Raw genomic sequence first — 13018 nt, 5'->3', positions numbered from 1 at the left:
TTTGCATTGTTTTTCTTCTTTTGCCTCAGTATTACTGGTTAGTCAAATTGTTACTCCAGTCAAATTGCCACTGTCTAGAGATACTGGGGATGCTGGTTTAACTGTTGACAGTTGTCAAAAAGCTGGTGCTACTAACAGAAAGTATTTCCAATACCCTTTTGGTTTGGAAACCTTCTTTTCTTTTGCCTACAATGAATACTGCAGTGTACAGTAGAAGTTGTAAGAGTATTTGTGCAAGCGTACATATGTTTGTATAATTTAAGTTGTACATCTGGTAATGTTAACAAGATCAAATTACCTTCAAAAGAGCACTACAGAGCAAATACGGAATCTGGTTAAGGCAGAATAACTGTGAAAGCCTGTATGTTCACTGAGGTAGTTGATGATTGACAGCATCTTTAACTTGAAAATATGGACGTGCCATGTAAAGTTAGAGGTGTACTATTTGTTCTTTAGAAAATAAATGCAATAGAAGTGAGTTAGACTTCTGCCTTCACTGCATACCCTCCCAGAGCATCCCAAATTTCCTGCTTTTTTTTTCCTGGAATTTTCTTGTCTTGCATTATAAGCTCACTAGTATCATAGGACAGCAAGGATGTGTCAGATACTTCTCTACAGTTGGATGAAGTGCTTGCAGTATGAACAAACCAACAGTTCTGTAGGCAAGACGGCCCATTTTGTATTTTCTTCTTCAGAAAATACACGCTTCTTTTAAAGTCATAGTGACAGAGTTCTGTTTTTTGTCATGTTTAACTGCCAGTTTTGAAGAAGGACTGTGGAAGATGAAAGTGACTAGGTAGATTTATTGACCAAACACAGATTATCTCTGTTTCTTTAGAATTCTTCTAGAGCTAAGTACCGTCTTTTTTTCTTTTTTCATTTGTTCACAAATATCTTTTGGCATACTTATTTATTTTTCTTCTGTTTTTGTGGTAGCATTTAAAATGTATATAAAAGCAAAGGTACACCTTTGAATTAATCATTGCATTTACAAGGATTTTAATTTTATTTTGTAATTTATTTTTCATTAAGAGCCAAAATTGTATTTTATTGTTTGGATTATGTGCTCATATGTATGCTTCAATCTTTGTCACTATTACTGTTCATGCACTTAAGTTTTGTTTTAGAAAATCTGAACTTGGCCTACAAATGCACACTGTGTAACAGGTCATAAGTTTCCACTCCACCAGGGTGTGTTACTGATTATTTCAGACTCATAAAGTTTTTTCTCTGTTTTTGTTTGAGCTGAGAAGTACGTCACTTGACCATTCTCTTATGAGAACACATCCTTCTTTGTAGTACTTGACCAAATCTGTTGCTTGTACATGTGGTATGTGTATTTCTTGCACACCTTGGAGGTTTTTCATCTCTACAGTGTTTGTATGATCTGAACTCCATCACAAGAAAGTGTGAATATTATGGACTTACAATGATTGAATATATAAAAGCTGTTTATTTGCTGAAATGATTAGCAAGACACTAGCTTTTCAGCAATTGAAGTGCTTGATTTTAATGCGGAAGAAGGTTTTCTTCTGGTAAAGCAGTTGGCACTAATGTAGATATGCCAATATGATTTGCATTTATATAATTTTTCTTCCTGTCTACAGTAAAGAAGTAAACAATGGCTGGATATCTAAAACTGAAATACATCCCTGTTTAAATGTAAGAAAAAATAAAGATAGTTTTTTAAAATTTGCCTTTTTCCCCCCTTTTCTACAGTCTTAGATGAACTAATGTTTTAGGATATGCTGAACAAATCTTATCTCTTTTGATGCGAATGAATTTGAAAGCATGATTCTCATAATGCCTGACTTAGAGTTGTGTTTGCTTACTTAACAGATGTTACTGGTATGTGCTTTAATGGACCTGATAACAGCAACGGAGTGAGGAGACCTCAGTGCACACATTTGAAATCTACTCATGGATTAAAGTTTCTGCTGTCTGTGCCACCTTAAAAAAGACCTGAAGAGGTCTAGGAAATGTATGAAAAGGACATGTTTAAGGTTAGGAGAGGTCCTTAAATAACATCTAGTCCAAACACAAAACTCTACTACCCCCTCCAGTGTAAGTGTGGAAATGTTTCACTGGATCAGGTTGCTCAAAGCCTCCTCCAGTCTGACTCTGAGTGTTCCTAAGGACTGAGTTTCCACAACTTTTTCAGGCAATTGACTCCAGTTGCTTGTCTGACCACCTCCGTGGAAAAAAAGGTCTTTCTTACATCCAGTCTAAATCTGCCTTCTTTCGGTTTAATCTGTAATTTCTTGTTCTGTCACAGGCCTTGGTAAATGTGTCTGTGTTTTATGTTGCAAGTTTTGAAAGCCCACAATTTGGTATTGCCAGAATTGTCTTTTCTCCAGGCTGAAAAAACCCAATACTCAGTCTTTCCTTATAGGAGGGGTATTCTCATCCTCTGTTGTTTTTTCTTGCCTTCTCTGGACCTTCTCTAACAGGTTGCAAGTGTTTCTCCTGCTAGGGACACCAGAGCTGACATAGCACTGCAGTGGGATCTCGCCAGAGCAAAGCAGAGACGCAAAATCCCCTCCCTCACCCTGCTGCCCATGCTGCTTTGGATGCAGCCCAGGACACAGTTGGCTTTCTGGCTGAGTGCACATTGCTATGTCATGTCTAATTTTTCATTCATAGGTATCCCCAAGTGCTTCTCTGGTCCCAAACCCTTCATCCACTAGTCTGTACTTAGAGTGATGGTTGCCCTGGGCCAATTGCAGGATGCTGAACTTGTCCTTGCTGTCCTTCAGGAAGTTTGCATGTGTGCACTCGAAAAGCTTGTCAAGATCCTAAAGTACATAGAAGGTTGCTTTTGTTAGAGGTCCATTCCTAGGTCTGTTGTTTGCAACTAAAGATAGTCTGATGGGTGAAGATTAGTGACTGTCTTGATTGCAGCTGATTATGAAGATGTTAAGTTTAAGATACTTGGCACTATGAAAAAAAAAAATACCAGCAGAGCTACTACCAGGAAAGACCAGGCTTTTGGCTTTCAAGGGTGTTTGGGTCCCCAGTGGACTTGTGTACTAAGAAAGGCTGCTGAGTGATGTGGTGGTTGGAGGCTGTCTTGTGCACAGAGATCACAAAATTATAGAGCGTTTGGTTCTCAGAGAAGTGAGGAGGCAGATCAGCAGAACTGCCATCTTGAATTTCTGGAAGATAGACTCTGGCCTTTCAGCTTTGTATCAGAGCAGACTTGGTATAATGTGAAATATTCCTTTGGTCAGTTTGGGTCAGTTGTCTGTTTCATGTCTCCTTCCTGGGTTTGCCCAGCCCCACCCTGCTGGTGGTGGAGGTGCAGAATCTTGGGGAGACAGTGCTGATGCTGGGCCAGGGGTGCTCAGAGGTAGCCAAAGCACCACTCTGTTACCAGCACCTCACCAGTCACTAACAGCACAGCAAGGTGAGGGCTGCCATGGGGAAAAGAACCCGTCCCAGCCAGACCTAATACAAGTAAACGTGATAGTCATCTACAAGAAGGCTGGAAGGAAGATCCAGGGAACCAACATGACCTGTTGGGGAAGGTCATGGAGCAAGTAGTTTTGATTGCAATCATGTGGCAATCACATACAGGATGAGCAGGGGATTAGGCCCAGCCAACACAGGTTTACAAAAGACAAGTACTGCTAAGCGCACATGGTCTCCTTTTTTGACAAGGTGATCTTAGTGGATGAGGGAAAGACTAGATGTTGTCTGCCTGGGCTTTAGTGAAGCCTTCGACACGATTTCCCCCAGTGTTCTGCTGGAGAAGCTGGCTGCTTATGGCTTGGAATGGTGCACTCCTCACTGGGTAAAAAAACTGTGTGAGGAGAGAGTGGAGGTGGATGGGGTTACATTCAGCTGACAGCTGCTCTTACCTGTGATCTGGACCAGGGCATTGAGTGTAGCCACAGTAAGTTTACAAACAACACTACGTTAGGCAGAAATGTGTATCTGCTGTAGTGTAGGAAAGTCCTGCAGAGCCTTAGGCTGGATCAGTGGGCTGAAATTGAACAAAAACCTTAAGGCTGAGTGCTGAGTCCTGCCATTGCAATAATCCCATGCAGAGCTACATGCTGTGGAAAGAATGGCTGGAAAAGTGCTCAGCAGCTAAGGACCTGAGGGTACTCATCAACAGCAGCTAAACAGAAGCCAGCTGTACCCTGAAGAAGGCATCATGGCATCTATCAAGAATGGTGGGGCCAGTAGGAGCAGGGACAATCCCAGCAGGATGGTCCCCCTATACTGGGTGCTGGTGAGGCCACACCTCAGATCCTGTGTCCATTTCTGGGCCTCAGTTCAGAAAAGACATTGAAGTGCTGGCAGCAGTCAGAGAAGGGAAGTAGAGCTGGGGAGGGGTCTGGAGCACAAGTCTTGTGCGGAGTGGCTGAGGGAGCTGGGGGTGTTCACCCTGGAAAACAAGGCTTAGGGGGGACTTTGAGGGTGTAGCCCAGGGCGAAGTCAATGTATTCTCCGAAGAAACAAGTGACAGTACAAGAGGAAATGGCCTGATGCAGTACCAGGAGAGATTTAGATTGGATACTGGGGAAAGATTGCTTCTTCAAATGGGTTCTCAATCATTGGAACAGGCTGCCCAGGGAAATGGTCTTCACCATCCCTGGAGTTACTTAAAACAAGTAGATGTGGTGCTTTGGTACCTGGTTTAATGGTGGGCTTGGCAGTGCTGAGAGTAGTTGAGTGCAATGACCCTGAAGGGCTTCTGCAACAGAGTTCTGTATTAATGGTAGGAATGTGCTATTATACCATATTTCAAATGCACGAAGTGCTGGCATTGACTGTCCATTGCTTGGACATGAAGAGCCAGTTGCCTTTCTGTGGTTCAGTTTGAGACAGCATAGCTGCAAATATTATCTGGTTTTTGAGGCAGTTGTCCGTGGGTGACTATGTAAACCCACACTTGCTTTGACCTGCTGACAGCATGGTCTTAAATGAGTCTTAAATTCATCACACATTAATTTATAATTTTCTATATTGTTCCTTTCTTGCATTGGCTAGCGAGTTTGTTGTGGCACACCTAAACAAAACAGAAAGAGTTCTTCACTGCTTCAGAGATACAAATCTTGAGACTTCAATAGTAGTCCTTCTTTTTTTGCTTTTGTGAATACATAGGTTCTGAACTTGGGTATCCACTTCAATTTGAATTAATTTTTGTGGGGTAGGTCCGTTTGTTTCATCAGCTGAGAATGTATGCTGGCCACATTCTGCCATAGGGGGTTGTCCTGAGGATCCCTCTTAGGAGTTTGTTTTCCACATTAATGCCCTCTTTCTATGAACAAGAGAGACTGAAGATAAAGTTCTTTAGAGCTCCCAGAAATTAGGTAGGTAGTAAGTATACATAAATTATGACAATTTGATTGATAAACCTCCCTGCATGGACTAAAATCACAGCTGGATATTACAATCTAAATTTGCTGAGGTAAATTGAACTGTTTCTTACATGGAGGACAAATGAATATATTTCAATATTTATTTTCTTAAAGGAAGAAATTGTCTTCTATAATATGGTTGTGCTGTGCCATTTTATTAAACAGTTACAGAAAACTACCTTTTCTGGAAAAGACAAGGTAAACTTTAGTATTCTTAGGAATACTCACATATTGCAGATGAAATGAGCCCACTGTATCAATGACCAATACAGAGAATTTCGGTATCTTAATTCTGCCCCCCAGTTAAGCATCAGTTTTGTGTAGTGCATTATTAAAAAGGTTCCTGCTATGATGAATAGGAAACTTGTCAGCTCTGCCATGTTCTTGATTGCTTGGAGCATCAGGATTGTCTCCATCTGCAGTTTCTTTGCAGGAAGCTCCATGTCCATTTTGGAAGGGTGGTTTACTCCAGAAGCAAGCACAGGTGCTGTAAATGCACTTGGTCCATATGAACTGTACTATGTGGCAAAACACTGAAAGTGAGCAAATGAGGGAGGGCACTGTTTGAAGCTCTCTGTGCTGTTGATACCTTCTCTTCACTGAGGAGACCTCGGCACTGTGGATGGCCTGGCATGTTCTGATACATGAGGTGAGTGGAAACACTGGTGTCAGTTTGTGCATTAAATCTTAGTAAAGGTGAATTTGTTTCTTAAGTGGTTTTGTTGTTAGGATTTTTGTTTGCCTATTTGTTTTTGCTATAAAATAAATATAAATAAAAGTTCTGCTGATTGCTCCTCTCACCGCAGTGGATATTCTTGCTCACTTCTGGGGTTTGTGCACCCATGTTGTAGCCCAGGGCTCAGAAAGCTATAGGATGGTACAATTGGCTTGTCCTCTGCAGAGAACCATATTTACAAGGCTAGTTTTCAACACCTGGCTCAGTACAAATGGTCTCCACAGCTCTTGGTCACGTTTCTAACTAATGGTTTCTTTTGCTAGGTTTTGGTAGGAAGTGTGTTTCCACCTTTCAGCCATAGTTGAACTCATGCTCCCACTTTGGTTTGATTCAATATAACTTAACACAAACTTGGAAAGCTCTCAGATCCAAGGTCTGTGATTCAGCCATAAAATGACAAGACAACTGGAAAGAGTTTGTTATTCGTGTGGTTTGTTTCCAGATGTCTGGCACCCCAGGGTGCCTTCTGGGGCTCAATACAGTCCTATGTGTGCTGGAGTCCCAGCCTTCTGCCTGCACTGTCAGGGAGGGATATCTGGGAGTTGTGACCTGAGCATAGTCAGAGCAGGCAGTTTCACCAGAGCGGACAAACATGTAAAACTGTGCAGTCCAAAGGAATGCAGGGCAGCCCCAGGGGCCTGCAGAGCTGCTGTGTGTGACTTCAGCAGTGTGTGAGGACATAAAGGCCGCACTTGCCCATCTGAAAACAGTCAAGGCCACAGAAGGAACTTGCTCTAAGATGGATCACCCGAGCAGGAACTTGAGATAAGCACTGACAAGAGAAATTTACAACAGGAAGATGCTAATTCCTAGCCTGATGGAGGTGAGATTTGGTTAACTCAACCTAGTGAACGCATCCAGACAAATCCCACTCTGGCAAACTGTGGAAAAGGAAGCAACTGCTCATACACATGCAGGAACACCAGGAACACCAAAAACCAACCTGAGGATACCTGGAGCTTGGACTGTGCAAAAGTGGTTTCCCCAGAAGAATGACTCCAGGATGCCCCCACTGCAAGGCCCAGGGTGAGGAAGCCCCAGTGGGACACTGCTGGAACCATGGGTAGTGACTGTTTGCTGCTTGATATCTGTTAAAAAATTTACAGTCTAAAAAAACTTATTACTGACTTTGACATATGGTCTCATTAGCACCTTAATCAGGAGAGAAGCATCTCTCACTGTTTGGATTTATAATGGCATGAAGCTATTGTGTGCCAGGTGTCCAGCTGTTTTTGGGAAGGTGTGCTATGGCTTGGTGAAGGAGCAGAGGCAGCAGAAGCAGCCTGCTGGAGGTCAGGTTGGGCCTGGCTGCACTGTGGGGGTACAAGGGAGGGGGCATGAGGCTTTTTGGCAGCTGCCCCTCCCAGCTCTTCTGGGTTTCTCTGGGGGCAGTTTTCCTTCAAAGCCAAGCCCGCAAAAATGCAGCTATTGGTCTCCTCTGGCAGATGACTGTTTTCTTGCGCCTTCTGAGCAGGTGGGGTCATCTCTCTTGAAATGAGTTGCGGGACAAGAGTAACTAAAATCTGCGAAAGCAGTACAAGCTAGTTGCCAGCCTTTGGAGACACCAGGAAAGGAGAACAGAGACTTATGCTGGTGAAAGACCAATGTGTGTCTTGAAGAGGCTTAATGGGCATTTGAAATCTAAAGCTTAGGCTGACCAAAAGGTTGTGCTGGGTTTCTGTTAAGTAGTGAACACCCTTAAGAAGAAAGGGAAGAGAGGAAGAATTTAATCTCTGAAGATTTCCTGCCCTCCTCCTCCTCTCCTTCAATGCCAAGGCTTACCTTACTGTAAGGTGAATTTCTTGTGCCAGAATCATTCTGAGTCAGTTTGTGTGCAGAGGAAGTGATGCAGATTGCCAGTTAGCTGGGCTTTGCTGATACCCTGCAGTACTGTTCAGCTCAATATCTTGGGAAGGAAGGGCAGTGTCTGTCTGTCTGCGGAGAAATTGTGGGTGGCCAAGCCAACAGGAGACAGCTGGGACAGGTTTGTACCTGTATTTGTATTGAAACAGGAGGTAGTACAAGAACTGTACAAAAATTATGGTTACCGCTGAGAACTACTGCAGAAGATTGCTTAATGTAATTGCTTTAATAAGGTTCTTTTGTCAACCATGGCTTGCTATAGGAGATACTGAGGAAGAAGGTTTTGGGAAAATATTTCTGCTCTGGTCTGTCTTTCATGCCTGCTTGGAAATGATTTTAATCCTTTGTAGATGCTAAACATCTAAAGGTGTTCTGTTTGCTCTGTTGTCTCATCCTTAAGCACAGGAAAATTTGAATCTGCTGATGTATTTGGAGCAGCAACAGATGATGATCCTGCTCTCCTCACCACTAAGAAGGCCGCAGCCCTGCTGTTGCTCAAAGTAACTGGTGGCTGTGCAAGTCTACCCAGAAGTTTGAAGTAGTCAGGGAATTAGGCTTAGAAGGTTGACTTATTTCAAAGGAATTTTTAAAAGTAAGTGGGACATATTTTTTTTCCTGAAAACTATGAAGAGACAGTGTCCTGCTGGTGGAAGTTATCTTCACCTGCTGAAAGTTCAAGGCTGAGGCTGAAATCCAAACAGCAATGCTACGGCTCTGTTTGGGATGCATTGCGAAGTTTCAGTAACGGGGGACTGTAGGGTGGTTTCTGTGAGAAGCTGCCAGAAGCTTCCCCCCGTGACCAACAGAGCCAGTGCCTGCTGGTGTCAGGACGTACCCACCGCTGACCGAGGCTGGGCCAGGCAGTGACAGCAGACAAACAACAGGGGGAAGAAGCTTTTGTGTGGGAGCAATTGCAGCCGAGGAAGAATGGAGTGAGAATATGTGCTAGAAACAGCTCTGCAGGCACAAAGGTCGGAGGAGAAAGGGGGAGGAGCTGCTCCAGGTGCCAGAGCAGAGATTCCTTCCTCTGTAGCCTCTGGTGATACAGATGTTCCCCTGCAGTCCATGGAAATCCATGGTGGAGAGGAGATCCACCTGCAGCATGGAGAGAATCCCACCCTGGAGCTGGTGGGTGCCCAAAGGGGGCTTTGACTGTGTGGGAGCCTGTGCTGGAGCAGGATCTGTGGCCCACTGAAGACAGGAGCCCATGCTGTAGCAGACTTTCTGTCAGGATCCCTGGGCCTGTGAAGGACCCGCAGTGGGGCAGTTCATGAAGAGCTGCAGCTGGAGGAAGGCTCGTGTTGGAGAAGTTGTCTGCCTTGGAAGGGACTCCTGCAATGGATCAGGGGAAGAGTGTACTCAGTCCTCCCCCTTTGGAGGAAGAGTGGCAGAGATGAGTGATGAACTGACCGCAGGCCCTGTTCCTTTCCTCTGCACTGCAGAGTGAAGGAGGAAGAAAATTTGAGGAATAAGTGAAGCTGAGCCTGGGAAGATGGGAAGGATGGGGTTTAAAGTACATTTTTTACTACTTGTACAGATGCAAAACTCATATTGCAACTGAATTCGTTTTTGAGTGACTTTTTTTTTAAACCAATTTCCTGCTAAGGGTGCTAAAATAATGTAATTTCAGTTGTGCTGCCATGTTGCCACTTAAAGTGAACATTTGAAATTTCTTTTTATATGTACTTTGAAATGGAAATAATTATTTTCAAATAAAATATGCTTTATCGGGAGATATCATGAGAAATTGAATAAGTGCTTCAGAAAGTGCTCCATTTTATAGCAAAAATTTTTAGCTTTAAAAAAAAGTCCTCAAGCAAGCAATGTGCACACAAAGCCCCCAACCCAATGACTGGTCTTGTGTTAAATATGTTAAACTGTTGTAAATGTAGACACCCTAATATTGTTCAATAGATGTCTCATATAACCAGTCTACAAAATGGTACATTTTTTATTTAAGGACTATCCTCTAAATATTTATTTACAAATTGTTGATATTATTGTTTTAAATGATACATTAGAACATTTTTTCTGTGATAGAGCATTGGAAGCATACTGACAGAGCACAAATGATATCTGCATATTTCAAAATACAGAAAGGAAAAGTAACCAATATTTTTAACCAGAAAAACACACTCAAATTTTCAGAAGCTGTCTTTCCATGACAGTAATATCTATTGTTCTGAGCCTTCAGTATCCTTGGGAGTGTGTAATGCAGAAATTAGCAGAGTAGCTATGGTTGGTGTGTACTGATGACAAGCTACGAACTGAGGTACTAGTGTGCAGATAAAACTGAATTAAAAATCGACTACATCAAGCTCATCATGGAACTAGAGCTGTGCAGTTATTCTTATTGATCTAGTTTAACATGAACATGAAGCTCAACAGTTTATGGATCTCTTTGGGATCCTTTCTTTGCATACCCAAAATGTAAGATTTTGCTAATGGGACAAGAAAATGTGAACGAAACTCAGGCACAGACAGGCCTAAGCCTCAGTGGTTTGGTCTGGTTTGTTTGTTTTTAACTGTATAGCTCAGTAAGTTTTGAATCTGTATTTGTTAATTTTCCCCCTATTTGGGTCATATACATATGAAATGTATTTTCCTGACTGAAAATAGAGAAAATGGAGTTAGGGGAAAAAAGAAATTTGCAGAAATGCTCTACTATAGGTGATTATAAAAAGGAATTTAAAACATGTGCCCCAACTGAAAAACATGAAACATTACATTTCATTTCATGTGAAGCTTGGTGTGACCTTCATTGTTGGAAATAGCAGGAAGTGTTATTTCTGCAATGAATATACTACACTTTCAGTAGTAGTGAAGCAGAAAGCTTATCATGAATAAATACAGATATAAATTGTCAGGTCACATTTCAGTGAGAGTTCATGTTGAGCAGTAATATAAATGTAAGAGCTTACAATGAAATGAAATTTATAATATAAAGATCAAATCTGCCTATGAGAGCCTTTTAAGGAAATCTGTTGTACTGAAAAGATTACAATTTTGTTTCAATAGAGAGTAACATAGTATGACAAAACTAGTGTATTTCTGCTGGATAAATGTGATATAAATTAGTATCTGATTCCATGTGGATGATCTTACCATACAAGAAAAAAAAAACTTTTTAACAAGCAGGAATGCTGCTCTTAGATCAAAACAAAATAAAACAAAAAATAAACAGTCATTTGTCACAATTTTTAACTTTAGAATACTCACGCACTGAACTTTGCAGTTGCTGAAGTGCTTTAGTGATTTAAATTCAGACATTCCCTTTAGCAGAGGTAAAATGCTCTTGTGTGGACATTGCTGACCCCTTGCCTGTTTGCTCCTTTCCTTCAGCAAGCACAGTGATGTCAGAGCAGGGTGGCAGTGGGACCTCGCAGCCCCCGAATGAAGGTGCAGAGCTGAAGGTTCACAAAAATCAGCTTACATGGAAACTCAGCAGCTCGCTTCTGGTCCATGTGTCATGAGGAGACGCAAGCTTGTCTGGATCAACAGCTGTGAAGCTTTTAATGAAATGTACTGAAGATGGCTTATCAGAAACCACAAGCAGTCTTAGTGTAGGCAAGTGATTGCAAGGACGTTTCTAATGAAATTTTGTGATTTTTTTCAAATGTAGTGTTTCCAAATATGCTTAATTCATATTAAGAGTGAAAACAGCTTAGGTTTTGAAAGTCACACTGGAAGAAAAGCCATGTTGCAGCAGACTGAATGTGTGTACATGCAGCACAGTAGTCTGTCACTGTCGGTGTTCACCCATCACCTAAGAAAGTGAGTGAGAAAAAGAAAGATTATACTAATATTTCTCCCAGTAATCAACTTTCTCAGCATTACATAGTTCAGGAGTATTCTCAGTCATGAGCAGTATTTATCAGTTTAATAACCTCACTGGATTTTATTTTTTCTTTGATTAAGTTGCGTGATTGCTTTGTGAATTGGTATGTACCTCATTTAGACACTAGATGAATGGAAAGTCTTGCTGTTAATCTTTCTACATGAGTTCAACATGTAGGAATGTTTGGATAAGCTCTCAAACAGAGCTTATCCAAAACTTTTGTTTATTGCAGTTTTTTATTTTGTTTGGGGTTTTTTAATGTTAGGGGGTGGGGTATTTTTTGTTGTTGTTGGCAGTTTCATTTTTTATTTGGATTATTTTTGTCTTTTTGTTAGTTTGAGTTTTTTAACTTCTGAAAATGTGCATTAACACATGTAGGAAATGAGTGACATGGAAATAAATGTAGGAAATCACAGATAATTCTGTGCAATAGTTGCAGAACTTGAGAAGTTGATAATCAGAAATGCAAGATCATAAAATGCTACCCTTTAATTGGATAGTTTCATTGGCTATAAAACATCTCTGTCTACTTGTCATTGTGCTGATGTTATTAGAATTTTTTGAAACTTACCTTAGAGTGTCACTGAATGGCTTTAGGTGGCCATAGTCAAAGGGCCTGATTTCACATGTCCCCTCTAGTGCTGTGGCATGGCAGTAGTAAGGAAATTCACAAAAGGGTACAACATTAGCTAAATTGGCAGGTTTTGACTGTAGTCTTGATTGCCCCGACACATTAACTTTTCCTGCTATATAGTTCTGAATACTTTTGAATGTTTGTTTTATGTTCTAGGCTTTGTGGGTTTTTTTTGTTGTTGTTGGTTTGTTTTTTTGGTTTATGTGTGTGTTTTGGTGGTGGTTGTTGGTAGACTTAATTGCTGTTCAGAATGCGTTGCAAAATTTCACAACATCAAGGAAAATAATCTGAAATGGACGGTTGCTATCCTTTTCCTACTTGGAATGCTTGTTTTGACACCTGGCATATTTTGTCTGCACACAGTTTCCATACTCTATTAATTTCTGCTTACACCATGGGTAGATTTGTCTCAAATTGTCATGTTTTGGAACTTTCAATAACCAGTGAAGGTCTCGATTTCTGAGAAGCTAATAAATGAGAAAATGTAGTCTGTTCAGTTGCTTTCTAATTATATTCATCTCTGTTTAAAACTCCTCAAGGCAGAAATTAAAAATGTCAGTGTGACATCAGTTGTGATC

Source organism: Zonotrichia albicollis, chromosome Z (assembly GCF_047830755.1).
Source record: "Zonotrichia albicollis isolate bZonAlb1 chromosome Z, bZonAlb1.hap1, whole genome shotgun sequence".
In the NCBI taxonomy this organism is placed as follows: Eukaryota; Metazoa; Chordata; class Aves; order Passeriformes; family Passerellidae; genus Zonotrichia; species Zonotrichia albicollis.
This window is presented reverse-complemented; position numbering follows the sequence as displayed.